Source organism: Vombatus ursinus, unplaced genomic scaffold, assembly GCF_900497805.2.
Source record: "Vombatus ursinus unplaced genomic scaffold, bare-nosed wombat genome assembly UNPS02014973.1, whole genome shotgun sequence".
In the NCBI taxonomy this organism is placed as follows: domain Eukaryota; kingdom Metazoa; phylum Chordata; class Mammalia; order Diprotodontia; family Vombatidae; genus Vombatus; species Vombatus ursinus.
The window spans coordinates 14,022,140-14,039,050 of record NW_020954751.1 but is presented as its reverse complement, the minus strand read 5'-3'; the positions used below and the strand labels follow the sequence as shown (position 1 = coordinate 14,039,050).

At 42.0% G+C, this 16,911-nt stretch overlaps 1 long non-coding RNA gene across 2 annotated transcripts in view; it reads left to right on the top strand.

The window, feature by feature from the left end:
* The first annotated feature begins 13,796 nt into the window (after positions 1-13,796).
* Positions 13,797-16,911, top strand: part of LOC114030642 — a 92,215-nt gene continuing 89,100 nt past the window's right edge. For both annotated transcript variants that reach the window (XR_003567650.1, XR_003567651.1), the window contains exons 1-3: positions 13,797-13,881; positions 14,297-14,425; positions 14,820-14,939. This is a non-coding gene — a long non-coding RNA (uncharacterized LOC114030642). The remainder of the gene's footprint in view (positions 13,882-14,296; positions 14,426-14,819; positions 14,940-16,911) is intronic.

The following is a 16,911-nucleotide window of genomic DNA, read 5'->3' as shown; positions in this document are numbered from 1 at the left end:
GAGAAGGCCATTGGATTTGGCAACTGAGAGATTATTAGTAACTCTGGAGAAGGCAGTTTCGATGGAATAATAAGGTTGGAAGCCAGATTGTAAAGGGTTAAAAAGAGAGTAACAAGAAAGCAAGTGGAGGCACCTACTGTAGACAGTCTTTACAAGTAATTTAGCTACAAAGGGCAACAGAGATATAGACAATATTAAAGATGGAGGAATCAAGTGAGAGTTTTTCAGGATAGGGAAGACACGGGCATGTTTGTAGGCAGTGGAAAATGAGCCAGAAGACAGGGAGAGTGAAAGATGGTGGATCAGATGATGGAAGGGACAATCTGTTGAAGGAGACAAGATGGAATGGGATTGATTAAACAAGAAGAGGGGCTAGTCTTGGGGGGTAAGGAGTAAGCACTTCATCATGTGAGACAGGGGTGATGGAGGAGATAGTGGCAGAAGACATGAGTCATATGAGATGGTGAAAAGAAGAGAAGAGGGTGCCTATGGCAAATAACCTCATTTTTTTTCAGTAAAATATGAGGCAAGGTTCTTAGCTGAGAGAGTGGGAGGAAGGAAGGTCATGGGAGGTTTGAGGACTGATGAAAATGTTTGGAAGAGCCACTGTTGGATGGTGGAATAGAAGGAGACAATGCTCCCATTTTTCTAGAGAAAACTGCAACAATTAGAAATACCTAAAAATGAAATGGACTGCCTCTGTAGTCAAGTCAACAAACATTTATTAAGCCCTTGGTATGTGCCAGGTACTAGGCTAAGTGTTAGAAATACAAGTACAAGCAACAACAGATGGCTGGCTCTCAAGGAATTTGCATCCTAATGGAAGAAGACAGTACCTAAAAGGAATCTGAAAAGCAATGGGATGGAGATGGTGGAGAAAGTTCAGAGAGTCAGAAGTAGAGTCTGGGGAGGAAGAAAATATGACTGGCTTTGGCACTTTACTTGAAATGGTAGTTATGGGAGGAACCAACCAATCAGAGGAAGGGGTTTGGACACTTTCCTTAAAAATAGTAGTTTTGGGAGGAACTAACCAATCAGAGGGCAGCTAGGTGGCAGGGTGGGATTACTAAATGTGTGTGTGTATATATGTGTGTGTGTGTGTATATGTATGTGTGTATATATGTGTGTATATATGTGTGTATATATATGTGTGTGTGTATATATATGTGTGTGTGTGTGTGTGTGTGTGTGTGTGTATGTATATATATATCAGGCATTGTGCTGAGCACTGCATGGATATTCTCTCACTCACAATAATCACGTGAAGTAGGTGCTATTTTTGTTGTTTTTCAGTCATTTCAGTTGTGTCTGACTCTTTGGGGCCCAAGATCATACAGCTTGTAAGTGTCTGAGGCTAGATTTTAACTCAAGTCTTTCTTGACACAAAAGCTGAATCCAAAAATCAGGATCCAAAAAGATCTTGATGTCCTGGTAAATTGGGCAAGATCAAATTATATTAAATTCGTGATTTTGGAATGAGGCAGACTTATCTTCAGGAGTTCAAATCTAAACGCCGGCACTTACTAGCTATGTGACTCTGGGAAAGTCACACAGTGGTTACAGTGCCAGGCCTGGAGTCAGGAAGACCTGAGTTCAAATTTGGCCTCAGACACTTACCAGCTGTGTGACCCTGTTTGCCTCAGTTTCCTCCTATATAAAATGAACTGGAGAAGGAAATATCAAACTTCTCCAGTGTCTTTGCCAAGAAAACCCCAAATGGAGTCATGAAGAGTTGGACATGACTGAAAATGACTGAAGAACAACGAAGTCAATCAGAGGAAGGGGCCACAGGGGTGGAATGAATTTCCAGCGTGAGAAGGCTTCTGGGGTTCAGTGGAGAGAGTCCAAAGAGTCAGAAGTGGAACTCAAAAAGAAATGAAGCCTGGGGAGATAGTAATTTCCCCTTCATTAGAGGTCTTCAGGCAAAGGCTAAATGACCACTTGTTGGAGATATCATAGAAGGAATAGGTAGCATCTGAAATCCTTGACTCTGAGATGCTGTGATTCTGGAAAACGTAATTCTTATGCTCTAAGAATTTATATTCTAGCCAGGGAGGCCAGACATATACACATAACAAAAATAATACAATATACAAGGCAATATTCGCCATCAAGTTCTCTTCCTAGCGGTGTAGAGATGACCCTATCAAAGGTTAGGGTGGCACGGCCCCAAGGTAGCAAGTTTTCAAATAGTCTTGATGATGGACTCTGTCATCTCAAGAAAAGCCTGCCTAAGTGCAGAAAAGTTCATTATTAGAGGGATGGCCATCAGATTTTTTTTTTTAGCCATATTTACTCAAAAGATTACCTTTTAAGGTGTCGTGGGGTTTCACAGAACTACACAATCTCGAAGCTGAAAAGGATCTGTTTTATGTCATTGGAGGAAGTCCTTAGGGTAACAAGAACTTGGGTAAATGCTAGGGGAATTTAGGAAAGGAGGGGATCTATAGGCATATAGGAACAATGGAGTTGCCATATTGGTCAGACTCATGGTTCATGCAACTCAATATTCATTAGCCAATAGAAGTCCCAAGGGAAAGTCCCTGGGAAGGCATGGTTATCCTCTCTGACCACATCCTTCAGGACTAGGTAAGTTTTTTTCATAGTCATCTCTGGCTCTATAACTCATAAATTTTTTCCAAACCTCTTTAAAATCCTCTTCTAGAGGTTGTCCCAAAAGTCTTAGTTCGGTTTTAAGCTATTACAGTCCATATTTCCTGCCAATATCACCTCTTAGGATAATGAATTGTTCCAGAGGTGTGTTGCCTCTGGATGAAGCAATGCCTTCTCTTATTTGTTCTAAACTTATCTCTTCAAGTTTCAGGGCAGGGGGCTTTTCTATAAGTTGGTGTTCACCTTTCCATGACATTCACAGCTTCGTGTTTTTATCTATGCCTCTTCTCTGTCTTATCCTTCACAGGCTGGAAGAATCCTACTCTTCCTCATATGCTGTCATATAGAAGCCCATCTGTAGCCCTACCCACAAACTGAGGAAGGAATTTGATAGTTCTTTGGGGAAGGGAGGTCATTTATTCACTCTGGTGGATGGGCTGCCAAGAGTGTACATCTGGTCTGGCTTGAATAGTCTGGGAGAATCTGGCCTCTCTGCTTGGTCTATCTCTTAATGAGTCCTAAATTTCTCAAATAGCCTTCTTAACCCAAACCCAGCACAACTATGATAAAATAACAACTCTATCCCCTGGCCCCTAGTAAGCCATGGAATTCTTTCCTCAAAGTATGTGGGTATTGTTGTTGTTCAGTTGTGTGACCCCATTTGGGGTTTTCCTGGCAAAGTTACTGGAGTGGTTTGCCATTTCCTTCTCCAGCTCATTTTCCAGATAAGGAAACTGAGAAAATGAGGTTCAATGATTTACCCAAGATCACACAGCTAGTAAATGTCTGTGTTTGGATTTGAACTCAGGAAGATGAGTCTTTCTGACTCCACCCTGGGCACTCTACTCATGGCGCCACCTAGCTGCTCAAAGTATGTGGGTAAGGCTACACTTTTATCCCTCCAGTCATTTTAAGTATCCGTTACTCCTCTATATGCACCCTTTAGTCTAGCCAAACTGGTGTCTCCCAAACCGTCCTGAGCAAAGGGAACAATAGGATGGGACGTAGGAGATCTTGGTTCACAGAATCACAGAATCCACACTACAACATACTGAATAAATGGTCATCCAGTCTTGTCTTTAAGACTTGAGCTGGAGGTGGGGGAGGAGGGAGTAATGGAGTTTGGAGAGAGTGACCTCCTATTTTCCAAGGCAACTCATTCACATTTGGATAGCTCTTATTCTTAGGCCACAGATTTGTGCAAGGCCTAGTGCTAAGAGCTTCTTGCTCCCAAGGAACTCATATTCTGATGTGTGAAATAATGTACAAATAACCGTATGTACAAGATAACTTTCAGAGGGAGGCACCAGCAGTTCTAACTTTTCCATCAGTCTTTGTGTAGCTTGGCCCAGAGGTACTTCATCATTCTGCTCGTCCTCCTCCTTTGGAGACTCTTTAGCTTATTAATATCCATCCTAAACTAGGGTGCCCAGCATTAAACACAATACTCTGTGTTCTGTGATCTGACCAGGGTAGGGTTCAGGGACCGCCCTTTCCTTGTTCTGGAAAGCCAGGCCTCTCTTAATGCAGCCTAAGGTCTCAATTGCATTTTTTTTTTTTGGTCTGTCATTTCATACTGTTGACCCACAATGACCATACAGACCACCCAAACCCCAAATTCTTTTTCAGACAAACTGCTGCCTAACAATGCCCCGTGAATCTTAGGCTTGTAAAATTGATGTTTTTAAAGCTCAAGGATAAGAATTTTACATATCTCCCTACTAAATTTAATATAATTTGATCTTGCCCAATTTACCAGGGCATCAAAATCTTTTTGGATCCTGATTCTGTCACTCTAGCTTTGTGTCAAGAAAAAAAGACCTGAGTTCAAATTTAGCCTCAGACACTCGTTAGCTGTGTGATCTTGGGCAAGTCACTTAACCCAGTTTGCTTCAGTTTTCTCATCTGCAAAATGAGCTGGAGAAGGAAATGACAAGCCACTCCAGTATCTTTGCCAAGAAATCCCCAAATAAGGTCATGAGGAGTCAGACACAACTGAAATGTCTGAAAAACAACAAAAGTAGCATCTATTTCACAGGGTTATTATGAGGATCAAGTGAGAGAATGTCCATGCTGTGCTCAGTGCAGTGCCTGGCATATAGTATTCCTTTAATACATGCTCCACTTCTTCCTCCCTCCCCTGCCCCTCCATAATGGTCAATGTTCAATTCAACAAGCATCTTTTAAATTCACTCTAAAAACTAAAATGCAGCAACAGTACCTTCCCCATAAGGAGTTTTCTTTTTCTCTTGGGGGAAAGGGGAAGGGAATAAGCATAGCTTAGAACCAGGCACTGTGTGAAGTGCTTTACAAATATTATTTCATTTAATGGGTAGAGAGGACACAATATGTAGGTGCATATATTAATATGTAAGACACCCGCACATTTTGTCTGGACCTGTGATTTCATAGGGAACTCCTGGTGAGAAAATTCATTTGCCAATACAGATGACAACTATTTTGCAATTTATAATCTTACAGTTGCCAGGGGCCCTGAGAAATTAAGTCACTTGTTTAGTACCACAGAGTCAATGTGCAATAGGGATGGGACTGGAACTCAGGTTTTCTTGATGGCAAGGACAGCTCTTTACCCACCAAATCAAGTCTCCTCTTAGCAGATAAAAAATATACTTAACATAATCAATCAGAGAGGGCATGGAGCCTTGAAGAGGCCAAGGGAAGTACATCCAGACAGTAGATGCAACATTGCGTATGGGAACAGCCAATGGAATAGTTTGGCTGGAACCTAGAGTGTGGAAGGAGAATCAATATGCAGCTGATAGGGGAAGACAGGATGGAGCCAGACTGTGAAGGGCTTTAAATGTCAAACGTAGAAATCTGTATTTTATTCTAAAAGTAACAAGGAGCCAATCAACCAGTCAATAAACCAGCATTGATTAAGCACTTGTTTTATGCCAGGCATTGTTAGACTTTGGAACTAGGAAAACAAAAATGAGACAGGCCCTGCCTATAGTCTACAAGGGAGGTGGGGGAGAGACAACATGTTCACATATATTATACACAAAATGTATACACAATATATTTAAAGTAATTGAAGAGGAGGAAGCCGGGAGCAGGATGGAAGGATTACTGTGTTTTATATAGAGTAGTCACCAAATAAATGTTTATTGAATTTGAATCATAGGTGTCTCTGCTACTGTATGACCTTGGGCAAGACATTTAATTTCTCTGGGCCTCAGTTTCCTGACCTGTAAAATAAGAGGGTTGGACTAGGTGGTCTCTGAAGTCACTTCCAGATCTAAATGTAATATCCTATGATTGTAGGAATTAAAATATAAGGAACATTAAAGGTCCAAGTCAACCCTTTCATTTTATACTTGTGGAAACTGACGCCCAGAGATTTGAAGTTACAAGTGATAAGCAGCAGTCAGGACTGGAAGGCAGGTTCTTGTAAATGTTGGTTGATAAAATTTGGGACTTTCTATCATCCATACATATTGTAAATCAAATTCAATTCATTTGAATAAATATGTCCTAAGCACCTACTAGGTGTACCACCTTGGGCCTAGAATGAGTAAATAGAACAGAACAAAGTCAAGTGCACCCAGCTACTCACAATGACTAGCACAGTGAGATTGCTAGAGAAAGGCGTTGCCTCAGCCTGGTGACCGGGATTACAATCTAAAACAGATGGCCCTAAGTAAGGATGGATTATGAGAGCAGGGAATCGCATAGCCAAAAATAGCGGCAGCCCCAAACATGCAGCCAAGTAAGAGTTATTTCTTGGCCTGTTATATCATCCATCCCTTCTCCCATCCCAATGCCAGAGACTGATGGCTGGCTAATGGATTTCAGCAAGTGCCCCCTTTTAATTTTATTTATATTCTGCATCAGGTTCCTGTTTGGGGAGGCTGCTAGGAGCCCAAGCTCGGTGCCAGTTTATTTCTGCCTGCCAGAAACAAAAAATGGGTGTTTCATCTCAGTAACCTAGAACCCTGCAAAGCACCTGGCCTTGGGGTTTGTTCCGATATGACCTACCAAACCCCAAGGCCAGGTGCTTTGCAGGGTTCATATTGGAACACATGAAAGGAACATTTAACAGATTCTAGGACTTAGAAGTGGAAGGGGTTTTAGAGATCCTCTAGACCAGGGGTGGGAAACCTGTGACCTCAAGGACACATGTGGCCCTCAAGTGTGGCCCTTTGACCGAATCAGATTCCATCAACGGGCTGCCCTCGAGGACCTAGAAGGCCACACGTGGCCTTGAGGCTGCAGGTTCCCCACGCCTGTTCCAAACAGAGCCCTACAACAAGAGGTTGTGTGATAGGAAAGTGCATTGATTTTGGAGTCCAAAAACCTGTCTAGCTTCAGCCTGGCTCTGCTAAATGATGTGTGACATAGGACAATTCACTTAAATTTTCAGAATCTTGGTTTCCCAGTTCCCAGAATGAGGATACAAGAGGCAATGTAACATAATGGGTAGGGTTAGCCAGAAGCCTGAAAGATGTGGGTTCATGTCCTGCTTTTGACAAGTTCTAACTACGTGATCCTGGGCTAGTCATTTTACCTGGGTGATGCGATAGATTGTAAGTGGCAGAGAAGGGGTGGATTTGCATTGGTAGAGGTCTGTATGGTAAGGAAATCACAGGTCCAGTCTATGTCCAGACTGGGGCTGAAGATAACGCCTGGCCCTCCTGATGTGAGTTGTTACCGCTTTGTAAACCTTAAAAGACTATACAAATAGGAGCTGTTAAGAGCCAAAACCCCTTATTTACTTCCAAAACCACTCCATCTATGCCCTCTCTTTAGCCTGGTCTTGGCTCTTTAGCCCAGGCTTCCAATAGCATTTCATATCATGTCCATATACCTACCCTCTCTTCCTCCTTTTTGTGGTGGTTCAATCATTTTCAGTCGTGTCTTACTCTTGGACATGGCCTCATTTGGGGTTTTCTTGGCGAAGATACTGGAGTAGTTTGCCATTTTCTTCTCCAGCTTATTCTACAGATGACGAAACTGAGGCAAACAGGGTAAAATGACTTGTCCGGGGTCACACAGCTAGTGTCTGAGGCCACATTTGAACTCAGGAAGATGAGTCTTCCTGACTCCAGGCCTGGTGCTCTATGCACTATGGCGCTACCTAGCTCTTCCCCTTTTATTGTCTCCTTATATGTTCTCCAGTCTGACTATAACTCCATGAGGTAAGAGATTGGGTTTTTTTTTTTTTTTGCTTGTATTTATATTCTCAGCTCTTAGCACAGTACTGGGTATGCATTAAGCACTTAATAATTATGACAGCTAACATTTATAGAGCACTTACTATGTACCAGATGCTGTGCTAAGTGCTTTACATTATTTTTTCTTTTATTTCACTATTATTTCATTTGATTCTTATAACAACCCTGGGAGGTAGGTGCTATTACTATTTTCATTTTACAGATGAGGAAACTGAGGCAGATAGCAGGTAAGTGACTTGCCCAGGGTGACACAGCTAGTAAGTATGTCTAAGGTCAGATTTGAACTTGAGTCTTCCTGACTCCAGGCCTACTGCTCTATGCTTTACACCAACTAGCTGCCCCAAGAAAGCAAAAACTATCATAATTTGAGAAATTGAAGCTCAGAGAGAAATATATTGTCCAAGGTCAGAAGCAGATTTGGGGATACAAAATGGATTCTAAAATCCAATACTAATTCCACTCCTCCTTTGACCTTGTCACGCTTTGTCTACTTCCTGAAACAGGGACCAATACCTCAGGGCTGCCTGTCAGAAGTGACAGGGCACTTTGAGCAATTCCGTACTTCTGGGTCAGTTGACTTAAACCACAAGAGTGTTTTCCTTTGTCTGTCCTGCCCTACTAAAAAGAGTCAGGGCCAATGAAAATATTCTGGCCTTAAGTCCCTCTGGGCTGTATTGAGTTGTCTGGGCTGTGACAGATGAGAGGAAAATGCAGCGGCCATAGTAGAAAGCACGTGGGGCCTAGATTCAGGAGATCTAGGTTGGTAGAGTAATTCTAATACGCATTAAAAGTGGATTGTCCATTAGGGGTCACTGCTCTCAGGTCACTCAGAAGGTTCCTCCTGAACCTCTCTGGTGTGCATGCATGAACCTCTCCCCTGGAGCGCATGCATGAACTTCTTCTCTGATGTGCATGCTTGAGCCTCAAACTTCACCAAATCACATGAGCGTTGGGAAGAAGGGAACAAGATAAAACCCATGCTGGCAGGATTCTGTGTCAGGCCTAGGGGATGAGGAAATGCAGCTCCAAATTATTAAAAAATGCAAGGAAAATACATGGCTACTCCTTCAGACTCAATCTGGAATTTCCCTTCAATCAATGACACCCACGTATGTATAGGATACAGTCACGCAAGTTAACGTAGCCATATGATTTATTAGGCATAACAAGAGTGCAAGGAAATTTGTTATGCATTTTCAACATGAGATGCTTCAACCCACCCATATCCTAGTACCCTCCTCTCCCTTGTCCTCCCAAGGTGGTATGAAGATCAAATGGTTCTCCCTACTCCTGGCTCACTGACCATAGGATACTCAAGAGCTACCAGTCTCTAAACCCAGATCTGAAGAATCTCATTCTGATTGGTTTTTCCTCTGGAGCTGGGCTGTCCATGTGCTGGTCCTCACCTCTGGCTCCAGGGTCCATCTCACCTCCATGGACTGGTTTTCCTACAGGTCTTCATGGCCATAGCATATGGGAGGCATGGGTTGCAGAACTAGCAATATTAGGAGCCAACCCCCCAAATTCAGCTGATGTGTACCCACCTATCAAGTAGGGGGCCTCTCTCGATGCTATGCTTCCCTTTTCTCTCTGTGACTAAACAGGAAGTGACTCTCAAAGGCAAAAAAAAAGAAATTAAAATTCTAGAACCTGTACACCCACACCCAGGTCCCACCATTTCCCCAGTGCTTCCCCAATCTGTTTCACCTTGGCAGGAACTTTTGTGACCTTCTCTTTTCCCGACAGGCGTGAAATGCCATTGGAGAAACATTTGGCTACACCTAAATTTGTTTTTCACAGCTTTCAAAGACAAATTCTTAAGAAATTAATCCCACACATTTATGCGTTTTTTCTCTAAGTCAAGGCAAATCTGCAACAGTCTTTCCAGCTTCTACTGAGATTTCTTTTCCATAGTAATGGTGGGAGAATTATCAAAGTTCAGTGGATATACTGTTGAGATTGAAGTCAAGGGTGTGCTGGTAAAAGTTTAACAACCAGCTCTCTGATAAAAAAATGTATGCAGGACACTTTTAAGTATAATCCACATTGGTAACATTTTCTCTATCACTTTCTTTTTTTTTTAAGGCAATTGGGGTTAAGTGACTTGCCCAGGGTCACACAGCTAGTAAGGGTCAAGTGTTTGGTCTGAGGCCGGATTTGAACTCAGGTCCTCCTGACTTCAGGGCCGGTGCTCTATCCACTTCGCCACCTAGCTGCCCCTCTTTATCACTTTCTTAAGGCTACTACAATCAACAAACAACAAATCAGGTCCTGCATTCAAAGTATTTTCCAGTTTCTGAGTCATAAATTAATACCTCAGAAGCATAAAATGAGGAATATTTAACAACGTGCTCTCACAAACTGGTACAAATTGGCCCTCACACATTTCTGAGTCTAGAAGACCTAGGTTCAAATCTCACCTCTTGCATTTATCAGCTGTATGACCTATCTTTCCAGACTCCTTCAAGAGCAGATTACAAAGAGTTTAGAAGCAAACACAAGGCAAGAAAATGGGGGGAAATCTAGGCATAATTGCATAATGAAGAAGAAATAGCTTAGGCAGCTTAAGGAGAAGAGAAGGTTTAAAACAGAACTGAGGGGAGTGGGATAGAAAGTCAGTCAGTTTGGACAGAGTGCCAAGTCAGAAATCAGGAAGAACTGAGTTCAAATCTGATCTCAGATCCTTGTTAGCTGTGTGACTCTAAGCAAGTCACTTAACCTCTGTTTTGCTTCAATTTCCTCATCTGTAAAATGGGGATAATAATAGCACTATCTCTTGGGGTTGTTGTGAGGATCAAACGAGGTGACTGTTATGTGCTTAGCCTAGGGCCTGGAACGTAGTAAGCACTGTATAAATGTTAGCTATTATTATTAATTATTATTATTGTTGAGTAAAGCAATTTGCACACAGCAGGGAGGGCCCAGTTGAGTTGACATAATCAACCTGTAATGGATGGACCCAGTCAGCGTGGTTGTGCTCAGCAATACGCATGTGGGAGTGTGGAATGCAACTGATGGAAGCAGAGAAGGTGGGAGGGAGGGAGTGGTTTGGAATTCTCCTTGTTTCTCTATTCCCACATTTGTGTTTTGAGCTGATCAGTTTTCTTCCTTATCAAGGGGTAAAATGAGTACTTTTGGCTCCAATTTACAGTGTTTCCTATGGTACTATGTGATCTATGGTAGTAAGTGAATATTTTCTTGGCATTCAAGGCCTTCTACTACTTGACCCCACTCTACTTGCATTCTTACTCTGTTTATGAATTCTCCCCACCCAGAATGCCCTTCCACTGTGACCACCTTCCCTTAAACTCCCTTAGGGCTCCTTTTTCCAGGAAGCCTTCCTTCATACAGCTCTGAAGCCCCTATTTCTCTCCCTCATTCCTCTGAACCTTTTACAGTGCCTCTACAATGAGACATTCATTTAGTATTGTGCCGGTGCTGACTTATATGTTATTTAGCTTTTCCTGTTTTCATGTGTAGTAAAGCAGAAAGAGCACCAGATTTACAGGCAGGAAACAGGAAATCTGAGTCTGAGTCCCCTGTCACTTAACAGCTATGTGACCAAAATCAAATCATTTGACCTCTCTACACTCCCCTTTTCTTCATTTGTGTCTAAAGGCATTAAAAAAACAGCCAGTCCTTCTTTCCGCCTACCCCCTCGTGATACGGCTAGAGTATGAGCCATTTTGTAAGACTGCTGAGTCCACATCACTTTCACCTCAGCTCTGCATTGTCCAAAGTGGGGCCATCTCCAGTTGTGCTGATCTATGTCTTACCACTGGGCCCGGATGGCTCTGGAGGAGAAAGCGAGGCTGGTGACTTTGCACAGCCCTCCCTCACTTTAATCCAATCCACTTGCAAGTCATGACATCACCTCCCTGATGTCGTGGTCCTCTTTGAGAAGGAAGGACAAGCAACAAGCATTGTCCAAACAATTCCCTCCAGAGGATGTTTTCTGACAAATCAGGGCAGGTCTTGGGCTCAGTCTCCTGTTAATGGCCATCTTCTCCAAGATGAGGTCTTCATCTCCAATGGAGTGTTGAGGCTGCATGATGGCTCCCTCCAAGGGAATACGTGCTCAACTCTGAAGGACTTGGCCCCTTCACATGGCACAGCACAAACCCTGGATGGTCCCTTGGTCACTATGTCTAAAAAAGAGGGTTAATTTTCTTATGTGTTCTCTGTCTCCACTTGCCTGTCTTTCTCTCCCTATAATGTGCTGTGTGTATGTATGTAACATGCAATGTATTCCCTCTCTGGGACTTTCACTACTCACCCATGGCAGCTTGGGCACAGGCTTGGTCTAGGCAGGCTCAAGCTTGGGCCCCTGGTCACCTCTTCTGCTTTGTATTTCTTTCCCAGAATACAGATAACCTGAGAAGTGATCCTAAGATGGATCCCTCTAGCCTTGGAGTAACTGTGTGAACTTGAGAGGTTAGGAGTTCCTGGGCTCCTCACTTGGTGCTGGCTGCAATTGGGAACCACTGTGCCCTAAACAACTACAACAGCAATTTTAAGACAAGAAGAAGGTCTAACTGACATATATTGGCTGGATGACCCTACACAAATCATTTCATTTCTTGGTGCTCTAGGCAATTTTTTTAATACTAATAATCATTTATATTTATTATTTCAAAGCTTGCAGAGTCCCTTATATACTCCATGGTACAATGGAAAGAACACTGCACTTCAAGTCAAGGGCCTGTGTTCAAATCCTGGATCTGTAACTTATTGACATGTGACTTTGGGCACATCATTTAACTCCTCTAGGCCGGTCTTCTCCCCTGGAAAATCTGGGAGTTGAACTAGTTGACCTTTAAAGCCCCTTCTAGTTCTAGAGTTTTATATTATCCCTGTGAGGTAGATGCTATAATTATACTAATTTTACAGATGAGGAAACTGAGTCTCAGTGAGGTTAAATGTCTTGCCCAAGGTCACATATCTAGTAAGTGTCCACAACAGGACTTGGAGTCAGGTCCTCCAGACTCCAAGTCTAATCACTGCATCAGGGAAAGGATAATGACTCTAGCAATCTATCCATTATATGCCACACTCCAAGAAGGGTCACTATGGGGGTAAATGTTCAATAGTATCCCTACTTAATAGGAAAGAACTCAATTTGGAGTCAGAAGACCTGGGTTCAAATCCTGGTTTTGACCTTTAAGATCTTGGGCAATTCACCCGACCTCTCTGGGTCCCAGTTTCTTCATCTGAAAAGTGAGAGGGTTTGAGTAGCAGAACTCTGAGGTCACTTCCAGCACCAGACCTATGATCCCCAGAAGAAATTCCCTTATAATACTTTTAGAAGGTTCCTTGCTGGCAGTCAGGAAAGTTTTGCTCTAGGCAATTCTTTAAGACTACAAGCTGCAGAGAAGGGGCCAGCCCTTATTGGTAGAAGGAATTTCTTCAACCAGGAGTTCCCTATACCAATGAAATCACAAATCTAGTCCTCATCCCTCGCCCTATAGCATTTACTACCATCTACATAGCAGGAACTCAGTAAATGCTCACTGAGTATAGAGGGTGAGCAATGAAAAAAATATATTTTTCAACCGTTTTGGGAAAGGATTGACCTTCTTTTGGCTTCTCTAAAACCTGGTGTCTTAGGAACTAAGGCTAGCTGAAGGCATGTTAAAATCTCTCAGGGTTTGCAGAGCAGCCCCAACATAGATTATCATTGATGACATTACCCGTGCCCTTTGTGGGAATTTTTTTTAGGCTGATGGCCCAATGTCCACTGCTGTGAATCATCCATCAGCAACTCTCTGATAACCACATATCCTTTATGATCCACAAAGTTTGTGTTTTTTCTTTCATTAACCAGACCTGAAAGCCAAGAAGGTTTCAGTATCTATCATGTGGCTAGACAAGAGAGACTAAATTATATGCAAATGCAAACCCACATGTAAAGCAGAATTGTAACATGCAAACTCTCCTAGATGTCAACTCGTGGACCTCTGGACAGCAAGTACATGAAAATCACCTGATGGAAAAAGAAGCAGGTGGGGGAGAGAAGGAACTAAGGCCTGAGTGGTGTGGGTAAATGGGGTCAAGTCCAACCTGGTGCACAAAGGTAGAAGAATTTTTTAAATCTGATCTTTGTAAAACAAAAAAAGAAAAGTCAAACACCCAACACTAAGTTCATTTAGCTATGAAGTGAGTTTCTTACAGACATCAGCATGTTAACAGTCAGGCTTGAAATCTTAATCATAGGAGAGATAATTAATATGGGTTGGGAATTTGTAGTTGAAGCCGAACATTACCTCACCTCCTATTCAAATAGTGAAAAGTCTTATGGTATAGGAACAAGATCCCTGCTTCTGGTTGACCTAGGTTCAAATTCTACCTCTGCTACTTACAGTGTGATTCTAGACAAGTCATTTAACCTTTGTGAGTCTCAGTTTCCCCATCCACAAAAATTAGGGAGTTGGACTAGATAATTACAAAAGTCTCTGTTGGAATTAATCTTATTCTCTTCTATATTTCAGTCCATGAGGTGCATAAAGAGGAAGTACAAATAACACTAAATAGAACCAAGTCAGGAAAGCAGTTAGATTGGACCAACTACATATAGAGAAGATCCTTGCTGGAGGCAAAGCAATTGTGAGGACATTGAGGTAAGATGTACAAGGTGTCTGATGGAGGAGAAGATACAACAGGAGTGGGAAAAGTCTCAGACCTGGTGAATAATGAAAAAGATGACTAAGAAAATAGCAGTTAAGTACTCCCCGTCATGTGTCCACTCTCTCATATATATGAAATCTTTATAAGTATCACCTATACATAAATTACGGGAATACTCAATGAAGACATTAGCAGGGACTGATTAGGTTTTCTCAAGAGACATGCACCAATGGACCTCATCTTTGCCATCTCAAAATCAGCTGAAAGGTGTAAAGAATATAAGATCCCATTGTACTTATGGTCTGTTGATGATAAAAACAGCATTTGATTTGGTGGGACAAAACACTATCTTATAGTTTTTATTTTTTATTTTTTTGTTTTTTACAGCAAGATGTCTCCCACTTATACACCAAGATCATTTAGGATTCCTTGGAAGATGTAACAACAGAAAGAATGTTGTTCAATGACTTTTTGGGGACAAAACAGGGAGATGTCTGCTCACCAAAGGTATGTGCTACTATGAAGGCAGAGATCCAGCACAGAGCCCATGTTAAGCAGGGATTCCCTGTGGATGGTTAGGTCTTCCAGATGCTGCTGTTTACAGATAACATTGTGCTGATTGCATAATATCTTGTGATTTCTGAAATATCATAAGAGCGTCCTGGAAGAGGTCTGTAATCACTCAAAAAAGTTTAGCCAGTCTATCCACACAAGCTCAAGTGGATGAAGAATGTTGATTGCCTGGATTCTAACATATTGGGAGAGAAGGGAAAGGGAAGGAAATAAGCATTTATATAGTATTCACTATGTGCCAGGCACTGTGCTAATACCTTGCAAATACTATCTCATTTGATTCTCACAACAGCCCTCCAGTTGGGGCAACTGAGGGAGAGAGGTTAAGTGACTTGCCCAAGGTTACACAGCTAAAGAATCTGAGACCAGATTAGAATTCAGGTCTTCCTGACTCTAAGCCCAGCTCTATCCACTGAGCTACCTAGCTGCCTCTGTTAGATGGATACTCTGTAGAGCTTCCCTCCCTTCATTGTTGAGTCAAAATTCTTATCAAGGCCCAGCCTTGGTTCACAGACTTTGGGTTGGAAGGGTCCTTTCCAAGCCATCTAGTCCAACTCTCTCATCTTACAGATGAGAAAATTAAGGCCTAGAAAGGATGTGACTTCCTCAAGTTCACAAATGAAGTATTAAGGCTGGGATTAGACCCCAAGTCTTCTGACTCCAAATCCAGCAGCCTTTCTACTGCACCATACCATATCTTGATGTTCCCTTCTCCATTATGCCTTCCCCAGAATCATTCTTCTTCTAAGCCAGAAGTGATTCTTCCCTTCTCAAATCTTCCAGGATATTCTCTTTAGCCCTTCCTATATTACTGTACTTTTACCCTCTACAAGACATGTAATCTAATTTAAGGCAGGGTCTTACTTTACCTTTAAGTCCTTCTCAGTACCTAACATAGTTGAGAAACACCACAGCATTATATATGTGTATGTGTATGTGTATGTGTATATGTATATGATACATGTGTGTATACACACACACACACACACACACACATATATATATATATATATGCAGCAGCTGTAGTAGTTAAACATCTGAAAAATCTAATCTTCAAAAGGTTGGTGAGTTTTTTTTACCCTTAAATATCTGGATTCTACACAATTCTTTTGTGCACTAAGGCTGAATGCCTACACCACTGCCTTTGGCCATACTACAGAGTAGGCAGCTTGTCTGTATACTTTCCCTTTCAGCATCCTTCTCCATTCTCAAACCCTCTCTGCCTAGGTACCTGAGATGCCTAGTGCCCTTAGGGTGTCCCATGGTTTTCCAAAGGTTTCCCTACACAATCTTTAGTACCACAAAGTTCTGCTATCTGCAAAGTATGCCCTGCTCCCAATGTGTCCCAAATCAATTTACTGTTCTCCGAGTTTAATTTCTCTGTTGTGAGAAAAAGTTCAATTCTCTGATCAAAATAATTCACAAAATAATTATGGACTGGTCTTTCTTTAAGCTGCATTTTCATTTAAAAAGAGATATTTGTGAATTGAAATGAATCACTAATCAAGGAATGTGTAGAGAAGCTCTTTTTGATGGATACTGTTGAAGTGTGTGACCGTTCTTGATCCAATATGAAACAGAAAAAGAACCCAGGTCAGCAACTTGGCACTCTATTCCTGAAAAACTGGGAATCCTTGCTTGGTGGGATTCCAATTCCCTTCATTAGTCATTTAACTATAGACTTACATGAATATGAATAGCTAGGTTGTAAAGTGGATAGAGCACTGGGCTTGGAATCCTGAGTTCAAATCTGGCTTCAGACACTTACTAGCTGCGTGACCCTATGCAAGTCATTTAACCTTCCTTGCCTCAGCTTGCTCATCTGTAAAATGAGTTGGAGAAGGAAATATCAAACCACTCCGGTATCTTTGCCAAGAAAACCCCAAATGGGGTCACAAAGAGTTGA